Source organism: Vulpes vulpes, chromosome 13 (genome assembly GCF_048418805.1).
Source record: "Vulpes vulpes isolate BD-2025 chromosome 13, VulVul3, whole genome shotgun sequence".
Classification (NCBI taxonomy): Eukaryota; Metazoa; Chordata; class Mammalia; order Carnivora; family Canidae; genus Vulpes; species Vulpes vulpes.
The window spans coordinates 127084277-127096323 of record NC_132792.1 but is presented as its reverse complement, the minus strand read 5'-3'; positions in this window follow the sequence as shown (position 1 = coordinate 127096323).

The following is a 12047-nucleotide window of genomic DNA, read 5'->3' as shown; positions in this document are numbered from 1 at the left end:
TTCTTTAATCATTGTTGTGGGATTTTATTTATTCATGAGAGACACAGAGAGAGGCAGAGACATAGGCAGAGGTAGCATCCCACGGGGAGCCTGATGCAGGACTTGATCCCAGGACCCCGGGATCATGACCTAAGCCAAAGGCAGATGCTCAATCACTGAGACCCAGGCATCTCAAATTTCTATAATCATTGTTAAACATTTTGGTGTTTATAGGTCTTTTGGATTTCCTCTTTTGTGAAGTAAGACAATCTTTCAATTTTTTTCTATTAAGTTGCAAGATCTTTTTGTATATTAGCGAAATCAGCAATTTGCCTTGTAAGTTATTTTTCTTCTCAGTTTTCCCTCTAATTGTAATTATAGGGTTGGTTATCTAGAAATTTTTATTTTCATTTTTTGTGTGGTCAAGACTGGTAGTCTTTTCCTTTATAACTTTTGGGGTTTGTGTCATGGTGAAAAAGATGGTCTCCATGCCAACATTATCAAATTATACACCCAAACTTTGTTTTCCTCTAATATCTAACAGTTTTGTTGTTTTTACATTAAAATACTTGATCCATCTGGAATTTATTTTAATGTAAGATTTGATTTAGGGCTCATGCTTCCTTTTCATTCCAAATGGCAAACTCTTTGTCTCAACTGCATTTATTAAATAATCCATCCTTTGGCACAGATGGTCTGACTTGCACGTGGTATAACCCCACCTTAACTCCATGATAACACTAGGGTTCTCAAGGACAAAAACTGTCTTCTCTTGGGTCCTCATGTCAACTCCCCGGTGCTCAAAAAAGACTTTGGAAAATGGGCGAATTTGCTGGCATCTAGAAAGGAAGTGGCAATTGCAAAGATGAAATGACACAATACTTAAAAAGTTCTTAGGACATCACTGTTACATATTAAGATACTACTACTATTCTTTTGTTTAGATTAAAAAATTATATCTAATGTTACATTTAGACAATGGTATTAACAATATATTAAAAAGAATGATTGTTGCCTTTTGGGTAAAACTTTTATTCCTTGTTGGCTTCAATTCATAAGTCACTCCTTCCATCTCTAGCCTCCATCCTCCCTGAATCACACAGTGGCTAATAAGTCAAATAGCTGTATACCTATTCCCAGTTGGCCTCAGATTTTTTTTTTAAGATTTTATTTATTCATTCATGAGAGACAGACGAGAGAGAGAGAGAGAGAGAGAGAGAGAGAGAGAGAGAGAGGCAGAGACACAGGCAGAGGGAGAAACAGGCTCCACGCAGGGAGCCCAATGTGGGACTTGATCCCGGGTCTCCAGGATCAGGCCCTGGGCTGAAGGTGGCACTAAACCACTGAGCCACCGGGCTGCCCAGATTTTTTTTTTTTTTTTTTTAATTCACATGGCTTACCGTCAAGATATTATGGGGAAAAGGGGAGTAAAAGACAATAGTAAAGGGGTTTTGCTTGTTTGTTTTGCTTTTGTTATAACTATAATATTGAAGAAAAAGCCTTTTTCAAAATCTATGTTGATTTCAGACTTACAAACATGTGAACTCAGCTGTGTCAATCCCCCCAGGGCTGTCCCCTGCTCTGTCCCTGTGTGCGGGTCCTAAGGCCTACAATGAGATTCTGAGCAATTATTGTCACTTCCCTAGGAGACTGCTTCCTGTCTGTTTTGTACCAAATTTCCCCAACTTCAGAGCTTCTCAAGGCAGATGGATAGAGTCACATGAGCCAAAGTCTAGTGCCTGGACAGTTCTGTCACTATGAGCACTCTGTTTCCCTTCTACCCATTGGAGAAGTGCCCTTATTATGGTGGATCTGTGTTCATTCTGTTTCACGTCTGGTAAAACCAATTCAGCAGCATGATTTGAGCAAATACCTTGGCCAACCGTGGTCCTGGACAGAGTCTGGGCTTTGAAATCAGACAGATCTGGTTTCAAAAGATGGCCCTGACACTGGGGACCTGGGACAGTCACTGAATCTCTGTGCATATCTCTTCATCTGTGAAACCTGTTCATGTAATTTGGAAAGATCCACATGCAGATGGGCAAGACCAGTGATCTGTAGCACAGTAGTCCAGAAATGAGAAGGTCCAGATAGAGCCCCCAGGACCTCATAACAATGTTGCTGGTAAGACTACCCCTCTACAGTGTTCACAGTGTACTTTTTTGAACTCTGTACCTCTTTGTTCACCTGTGACATGGGGGCAACAGTACACTGCATTTTCAGGTTACTGAAAGAATTCAATGAAGTAATGCACAGAAAACACTTAGAATCAGCCTGGTGCGTAGTGAGAAACTAGTTGTACCAACACCATTTCTCCTGTATTTTATTTCTGTTTTTACATCTTAGATAATGGAATTAACATATCTAAAAATGTCAAAGGAGAAATAGTCGTTAATTAACCGTTTGGTTCAGAGACTCCTTTAAGAATGCAATAGTGTGGAACAGGCAACTCATCACAAAAGATTAATAATTATCACCATATTGTGCACGTGAAACTAATATAATACTGTATGTTAACTAACTGGAATTAAAATAAAAACTTAAAAAATGAATAATCGCTTATTTTAAAGTTTACCTGGGATGCCTGGGTGGCTCAGTGGTTGAGCGTCTGCTTTTGGCTCAAGGTGTGATCCTGGGGTCCTGGGATTGAGTCCCACATCGGCTCCTGACAAGGAGCCTGCTTCTCCCTCTGCCTGTGTCTCTGCCTCCCTTTCTGTGTCTCTCATGAATAAATACATAAAATATTGTTTAAAAACCCCAGCTATTCCCATGTATCCTTCATATATCTATTTGAAAAAAATAAAGTTGTTTACCTTACTCTTAACTAAAGAGAACAAATTGGTGGTCACCAGAGGGGAGGTGGGCAAGAGGATGGAGGAAACAGGTTATGGGGATGAAGGCGTGCACCTGTCGTGCTGAGCCCCGGGTGATGTATGGAAGTGTTGAATCACTATATTGTACACCTGAAACTGATACTACATTGTATGTTAATGAACTAAAATTTAAATAAAAACTTTTTTAAAAGGGTGCCTGGCAGCTCAGTCAGTTAAATGTCTGCCATCGGCTCAGGTTGTCGTCTTGCAGTCCTGGAATGGAGCCTTGCATTGGGCTTCTTGCTCAGCGAGTCTGCTTCTCCCTCTCCCAATTCATGCTGTCTCTCTTGCTCACTCTCTCTCACAACAATAAATAAAACTCTTTTAAAAAACTTAAAAAAAAAAACTTTAAAAAAGTTATTCACCTTACTCAAGCCTAAAGATATGCAATTTCAAAAAAGTAAAATAAGAATTTTCCACTTTATAAGGGAAATATAAGATGATGTCAAATAAATGTGATATTGTGGGAAAAAGGTAGAGATGTTTACTATAAGGATGGATATGTGAGGAAAGATCCTTTTGTACATTTTAAAGCAATATAAATTTGCAAAACACTTCAGGAGGTTGGATAATTTGGCAATGTCTGTCCAAATTTTGAATGAACTTTCTTATACACAAATTATCCTATTTTTAGGAACCCCGGAATATTTGAATGAGAATGTGAAAATAACAAAAGCAGGGATCCCTGGGTGGTGCAGCTGTTTAGCGCCTGCCTTTGGCCCCGGGTGCGATCCTGGAGACCTGGGATCGAATCCCATGTCGGGCTCCCGGTGCATGGAGCCTGCTTCTCCCTCTGCCTATGTCTCTGCCTCTCTGTCTCTCTCTCACTGTGTGCCTATCATAAATAAATAAAATAAAAATTAAAAAACAAAACAAAAAACAAAACAAAAGCATACTTGTGAGCATCAGCTCTGGACTAGACTCATGTCCAGGCACAATGGGAGGGGAAATTTTTCTCAAGGACTCAGAACCAAGACAGAGAAGAGGCAGAGATAACTACCATAATTTCAGATTGCTTGAAGGAGTGATGAAGAAGATGATGCTATAAAGAGAAAGCTAGCCAATCAGGGAGAAGGGGGAGGAGGAGGGTACTGAAGGCAGGATGAGGTACTGAGGCAAGCAAGGTCAGGGAAGGCAACACCCAGGAGAAGATGTGGGGCAAGAATATTTGGATCTTTGGAGAAATAGCATGAAGGACAATAACAGCATAATAACCATAAATAGAGGCATGGTAAATGAAAATAAGTAAAGATAAAACAATTTTATGGTATATCGTGCAGTTGCTAGGAAGAATTTAGAAACATGTTGGAGAAAAGACAGTACTGAACAATATACTGTATGTAGTATAATTACTCTGAAAAATAGAACTATACGTATGAATGAATATTTTTCATTGGTATGAATATTTTTTGAAAAATTAGAATCTGGGCAGCCCCGGTGGCTTAGCAGTTTAGCACCGCCTTCAGCCCGGGGCCTGATCCTGAAGACCCGGGATCGAGTGCCCTGTTGAGCTCCCTGCATTTGAGCCTGCTTCTCCCTCTGCCTGTGTCTCTGCCTCCCTCTTTCTCTCTCTCTGTGTCTCTCATTAGTGAGTAAATAAGTAAAAAATCTTAAAAAAAGGAAAAATTAGAATCTGTTACAATGAATTTAGACTATATCACTAATTTTTAAATTATGTATGTATATATAATATATTTAAAATTCAGTAAACTTTATGGACTCTTTCCCAAGGATATATGAAAATATGAACAAATTTTGTATGTCCTTTTTGGAAGCTCCAGTATCAGATTTAAGAATTCCTGATACAGAGTTTACAAAAAGGAGAAAAAAGAATGAGACAAGTCTTGTGACGTCAGCTTTGTTTCTGAGCTCTTTAGAGGGTAAATCACACTACATGCTTGAGAGTTAAAACTATTGGGAAGAATTCTTGAGGCCATTAGTTCTGTAGCTTAATAAATAGGTAATCTGTCTTGTTTTGTCTCTATGTTCATCAACAACCATCTAATTATGACTTGGCTTCCCACATAAATTAGTTTCCAGGGAGGGAATATGTTGATCACATTGGTCACTTGATGGTGCTTCTTTTAAAGATGTTCATTATTACCGAGGATTTTCGTTGGTCTTGTATGAGTCTAGTGACATGAAAATGTCAATGAGAAGTAGCTGTTCACTGATGCACAGTAGAGGCCAGGGTCATGAAACTGAGGACCAGCTCAGAGACGGGGAGACCTGATGTTTCCAGGCCCCTGGAATACTCATAGTATTGCTCCAACAGCACCCACCTGTACAGACAGGGTGCCCAATGGTGTTAATTTTATCTACCCCTCCTTGTTTGTACATCAAAGATCCCTGATCTCAAAGAGTTTATAATATTTTTCTGAGAGAATGGATTATTTAATGGAAACCAGAAAAAAAAAGAGTACTACAGTGCAAGGTTAGAAAAGAATGTAAAAACTGATGGAATTTGTAAATAGTTAAGGAAGTTACAAAAGGCTGATGGGATTATCTGGATAGATTGCATTCTAAACTGGACTTTCCCTGAATTTGACTACATTCTTTGGTTAAAAATCTTACAAACTGTGTGGATTTATTTTCTTTTGCCTATTACAGGAAGGCCTGGCCTAACAAAATGGGGTCACTTTCCTGTCTTTCAGAGATTTACAGCAATGTGATTGTTCTGGGCAATGCCCTCCAGGACAAGAAGGCCGGGAGTCTTCTGTCTCTGGATCATTTACCACGATATTGACACTTTGATCTGGAGACTCCCTAATGGTTCTGAAAAAGAAACTTGTTTAGTCTTCCAAACAGAGAATATAGTTCACAGACAAGAGGCAGTGAAAATTTGGTCCTGGCTACCAGGTGGCCTGGTTCTGTATCTTCACTCACACAATTCCCTGTGTGACCTTGGGCAAAGTATTTAAACCTCTTTGCTTCCATTTCTTTTCATTGATAAAATGGGGATGATAATAGAACTTCATACAGTAGCTGTGGGAACTTAAAAGCATGTAGAAGGTCTCAGGGGATGACAGGGTCTACTATAAATCCCCAGGATATATTATTGACAGAGTGAGAGAAAAAGAGAGAGGCAGAGAGGCTTAGAGATACCTAAGATGTCTAACTCAAGAGTTCTCAAACTTTAGAATCATTTGGAATACATATTAGCATTGCAGATTATGACAGACAGATTGTTGGGGTCAGAATGACCTTCCTATTTCTGTAGTTTTCTCAGACTCTTTGAGCTTAAAATATTTAACAAATCAAGTTACCATATTTTGGGGTAGCATTTCCTGGACCCCATCAGGCCTATGGGATGATTAGATTTAGTTGAGGTCATAAGGATAGTGCTCCCCACGATGGGATTAGTACTCTTACAAGACACCAGGCTTGCTCTGTCTGCTTCCAAATCTGCATGTGAGGACAGAGTAAGAACATGGATGTCTACAAGCCAAGAAGAAAACTCACTGGGTGATGGGCACTGAGGAGGGCCCTTGATGGGATGAGCACTGGGTAGTATATGTTGGCAAATTGAACTTCAATAAAAAAAAACCAAAAACCTCTCACCAGGGATGCCCTGGGTGGTTCAGTTGGTTAAACATATGCCTTCTGCTCAAGTCATGATTCTGGGGTCCTGGGATTGAGTCCCATGTTGGGCTCCCTGTTCAGTGTGGAGTCTGCTTCTTCCTCTGCCTGCCACTCTTCCTCCCTTTCTCTTTCTCTGATTTTACTTATTTGTAAAATCTTAAATAAAAAAAAAAGAAAAGAAAAAAGGGAAGTTTTTATTGAAAAAAACAACAATAACAAAGTCTCACTAGAAACCATGTTGGCTGGTACCCATATAATGGGATTTCCCAGGCTCTGGGATTGTGAGAAATATGTTTGTTATTTAAGCCACCTAATCTATGGTAGTTTGTCAAGGCAGCCTGAACAGACTTAGGCACCTGTTGTTGCTACCATCCCCTGCCCCATTAGATTTGTAGGTCTGAGTTGGGGTCTGGAATCTGCTGTTTTAACCAGGTGATCTTGCTGTCGGTAGTCTTCAGGAGACACTTAGGAAGTGCATAGGATAGTCTCTTCACGTGCTGAGAACTTGGTGTCATGCTTTAACTCTGTCCTGTACCTTTCTACCATATGCTCTCCTGCATTCTGATAACTCTGTTGGCCTTCCCTCTCCCAGAAATTTCTTATATAAAACCACAACCAATTCCCTTAAGAGGTCAAGGAAAGGGGTGCCTGGGTGGCTCAGTTGGTTAAATGTCTGACTCTTGATTTTGGCTCAGGTCATGATCTCAGGGTCATGAGATCGAGCCCCACATTGGACTCTGCTTAGTGGAGAATCTGCTTGAGATTCTCTCTCTCCCTTTTCCCTCTGTCTTTCTCCCAACACTTGTGTCCACGTGCACTCTCTCTCTCTCTCTCTCTAAAATGAATAAATAGAATCTTTAAAAGGTCAAGGAAAAAGTTACTTTAAGATCATAACATTTGTAACCAGAAAGGCAAAAGATGTGATAATCATAAATATTTAAAATACATTACAGAAAATTAAGAGGAAAATAATACGGTTGAAATAAATAGATTATAGAATTATTTCCAAGGTCTTATTAACAGTTTAACATTGAATTAAAAATATACAGACAAGCATCCAAATGGTATCTGGCTCTGTCCTATTCAATGCAATGAAGTTCTGGTCACAGCCCATTGTTTCTGGCTTGCATTTTCAGCACTAACTACACCAAATCTTTTCTCCTTAGTAGATGGCTTTGCAGCCTATTTTTCAGTTTGCCAAGATCAGCTTTTCTCACAGCCACCTCACGTTTTCTCTTATTCATCCATTCATTCAAAAGATACGAGAAACAAAGGTGAACCACCCTGAAGTGGTTCATGCTTTCACGGACCTTCCACTCCATTGAGAAGATACATGAAGACAAAGACAATCTAAGACTGTGATGAGGTCGATAAACAAAACACATACAGCAGGGGATCCCTGGGTGGCTCAGCGATTTAGCGCCTGCCTTTGGCCCAGGACACCATCCTGGAGATCCGGGATCGAGTCCCACATTGGGCTCCCTGCGTGGAGCCTGCTTCTCCCTCTGCCTGTGTCTCTGCCTCTCTCTCCCTCTCTCTGTGTATCTCATGAATAAATAAATAAATAATCTTAAAAAAAAACACAAAACACGTATAACAAATGCGGGCCAGGGCAGAATGAGGAGAATAGAATGTGTTTTGTAACTTTGTGTGTGTGTGTGGATATTTCCAACACACACAAGGATGATGGATGTCTAATGAATATCCATCATACAGCTTCAGTAGTCTACACATACTTATTTTATTTGTGCTCTACTCATTTACTCCTCCTAATTACTTGGAAGCAAATCTGAGACATTATATCATTTCACTTATAAATATTTTTGTATGTATATTACAAAACATAGCTAGGAAACCACTACCACATCTTAAGAAAAATGAAGTCTTCTTTTTCTACCTGGTCAGTGACAGAACCTACTTTTATAAATTGGTCTAAGAAGGTCTCATTGAGATTAGATCTGAGGCCCAGAGCAATACTTCTTTTTTTTTTTTTTTTAAAGATTTTATTTATTCATGAGAGACACACACAGAGAGAGGCAGAGACACAGGCAGAGGGAGAAGCAGGCTCCATGCAGGGACCCTGACATGGGACTCCATCCCGGGTCTCCAGGATCAGGCCCCGGGGCCGAAGGCCGTGCCAAATCGCTGAGCCACCTGGGCTGCCCCAGAGCAATATTTCTTAAATTATCTATGGTCAAGAACCAGTTTTTCTGGGTTGTTTGTTTGTTTGTTTGTTTTCATTTCCAATGATGTGGATGAACACTTTTGTGAAATACAATGAAAATAAATTGCCCCATAGGCAAAATTTAGAAGATTCTAAATAGATTCTAAGATAGAACAGGTTCTTGAAGACTGTTTGTCTATGGGTCATAAGCTAAGATTTTCTTTTTACATTTTTAAATAGTTAAAGATTAAAAAGATTTCATGATATGTAAAAAGTATGTGAAGTTCACATTTCAGTGCCCATAAAAAAGTTCTATGGAGCTTTCATTTGTTGATGTACACTTTCACACTCGCTTTTGGATGTGCTTTCTTCTTTCATTCCTTTCTTTCTCCCTTTTTTTTTTTTCAGAGAGGGAGCAATGAATGGCAGAGAGAGAGAGAATCTTTATTTTTTTCTTAAAGATTTTATTTGTTTATTCATGAGAGACACAGAGAGGCAGAGACAGGGGAAGCAGGCTCCATGCAAGGAGCCGGATATGGGACTCTATCCCAGGACTCCGGGATCATGCCTTGAGCTGAAAGCAGATGCTCAACCACTGAGTGATCCAGGTGTCCCAGGGAGAAAGAATCTTAAGCAGACTGCACACCATGCACAGAGCTCAATTCAGGGCTTAATCTCACAACCCTGAGGTACTGACTTGAGCTGAAATCAAGAGTAGTCCAGAATTTAAATGACTGAGCCACCCAGGCACCTCTTGGGTATGCTTTCATATGTCTTCATGCTGCAATGGAAGAGTTAAGTAGTTATGACAGAGACTTGTGTGACCCATAGCTCTAAAGTATTTGCTATCTGGTCTTTCACAGAAAATGTTTTCCAACTTGGACACTAAATTTAAACCTCAATTATTATGTTCAAGAGACATAAAATTATTCTATCAATCATTATAAATGTTAATCTCAATTTTTGTGCTTTTCTTGCTGGAAAACTGTAATGAACAGTTTGCAAACTATGTGTTTGTTTCTCCCACCTTTATAGCCGAGCTGTACAAAATCCATGGACCACACCCTGAGTAGCTCTGAGATAGAAGACGAAGGAGAATTGCAATGAGCTACAGGAGGAGCATTCCAGATACTCCTGAAGTGACAAGTACAAAACCAGTTATAGGAAGGAGCTTGGCATGGCCTAGGCTGATGAGTTGATGGCCGTAGGCAGCGTTCCCATACATGGGTATCTTTTGGCCTACACGGGCTTTTAAAACAAATTAGAATTCTGTGCCAGTGTTTTTGCGTGGACTTATTTCTTTTAAAACTTGGATTTGAGTTCTTTTGAGGCAATCTGAAACTATGGCATCATGGACCCATATAGGGTATTTAGTAACCTGGGGCAAAGAAGCATCTTCCTGCTGGAAAGGGATGTGTGAGTGCACTGCAGGCAAACCAGTCTTTGACCCCTGTTTTACAAGGTGACACAGGTCAGGGGTCTGGGGCAAAGTGAACAAGGGGAAAGTGGGCAGGAACTGTTTGGAAAGGCAGTTGGGGATCAGACCCCTCAGGACTGACAAGTGCTAGAAAAGACATTAGATATGAAGAGTTCCAAGTCAAGGAGCAAATTTGGATATTAAGGTCACTTAAGGTCAATCTTCAGTTATGTTGATAGCAGACTGACAGGAGAATGGCTGGGAGGCTATTGCTGAAGGCAGGGGAGAGTTGGCAGACTGGACTAAAGATTGGCAGAGGAAATGGGGAATGTGAGACTTATTTTGTAGGAAAAATCAGTAAGACTTAATGAGGGATTTGAGGTGGGATTGGGAAAAGAGAAAAATCAAAGGTGGTAGAAGATGACATCCAGGTTTTGGACTGGATCCACCAGCTGGACGGTGTGGCCATTTATGACAATGGAGGACAAACAGAAGGGGGAGACAAGGAGATAGTGTTCAGGAAGAACTCCCAGAGCACCATCTTGGACTGCGTGAACAGTCTGTGAAACTCAGAAATGAAACTGCAGGTTGCAGTCGGCAAGAGTGTGAAGGTTGGCAAGCAGGCATTCCTCTCCAGCAGTCTTAGAAAAGTCAGCCCAGTCCCTTCTAAAGATCACCAGCCCCTGCTCCACACTATCCCATCCTCATCCCCCAACATCCACTGTAGCAAGTGCAGGAAGCATTCACTGAGGACGCTCTTTCTATGAGGCAGTCTCTGATGAAGCATAAAAGTTGTAAAAATCCCTACCCTTATAAAGACCACAGTCTGAGGTGAAAATTATAGTTGTTTAAAAAAGATTTTATTTATTTATCCATGAGAGACAGAGAGAGAGAGACAGAGAGAGGCAGAAACACAGGCAGAGGGAGAAACAGGCTCCATGCAGGGAGCCCAACGGGAACTCAATCCTGGGTCTCCAGGATCACAACCTGGGCTGAAGGCAGGTGCTAAACCGCTGAGCCACCCAGGCTGCCCTGAGGTGAAAATTATAGATTTTTAATCACATGCAGTTTTTACTCTGAGCTTTGCAACTCTGCTGACTCCATCACACTTACATGGAAACTGCAGGCTGGGAAGGTGGGAACTTGTGTTAGAAGGTGGAGGGGTGTGTGTGAGGGAAAGTGGAGGATATGAGGGGAGGTTGGCTCAATGTCAGCGGATGGAATCCAAGGAATATGAATGAGGTAAGGGGACCAGACATGGGAGGGGGTAATGACTAGGGAGGCTGGTGATGAAAGGGTGGCCCGAACACAGTCCTCGAATGGATAAACCCTGTAATTCCACACATGTCAATCTTCCTCTCTGGCCTGAGTCTCTTCTCATCAGTGCAGGGCTTTAGACTGAACAGATGGTAGGGAAACTGTTGTGGTGGGATCTATTATGGGCCTTGTCTCAATATTTCCTAATATTATGAAGTACTAAATGATGCAAATAATTTCTGCTATGTATTGAAATGAATTGAGTTTATTCTTCAGTGGGAGAAGAACAGGCTGGAATTACACTAAGAATGGATTCTACATGGCTAACATTATCATAAGTATCTTGATGAAGGAAAAGTTTGCAAGACCTCTAGACTAGGCCACTTTAAACCTTCTTCCACCTGCAATCTGTGGTTTTACAGCGTCTGTGTGGAAAACTGGAAGATACTCGATATCTTTCAGAATTACAGCAAGTTATTATTTTTTTTAAAAAAGATTTTATTTATTTATTCATGAGAGACACAGGCAGAGGGAGAAGCAGGCTTCCTGCGGGCAGCCCGATGTGAGACTTGATCCCTGGACCTGGGATCATGCCTTGAGCTGAAGGCAGATGCTCAATCACTGAGCCACACAGGCATCCCGCAAATTATTTCTGAATTAAACCAGAATATAAATAAAAAGTAACACATGAGATTACTATCTTTTACATCCCCATTTCTATTTTTTTAAGTTCTGGAATTCCTCTATAAGAAAAAGAAAAGCCCATCCTCTCATG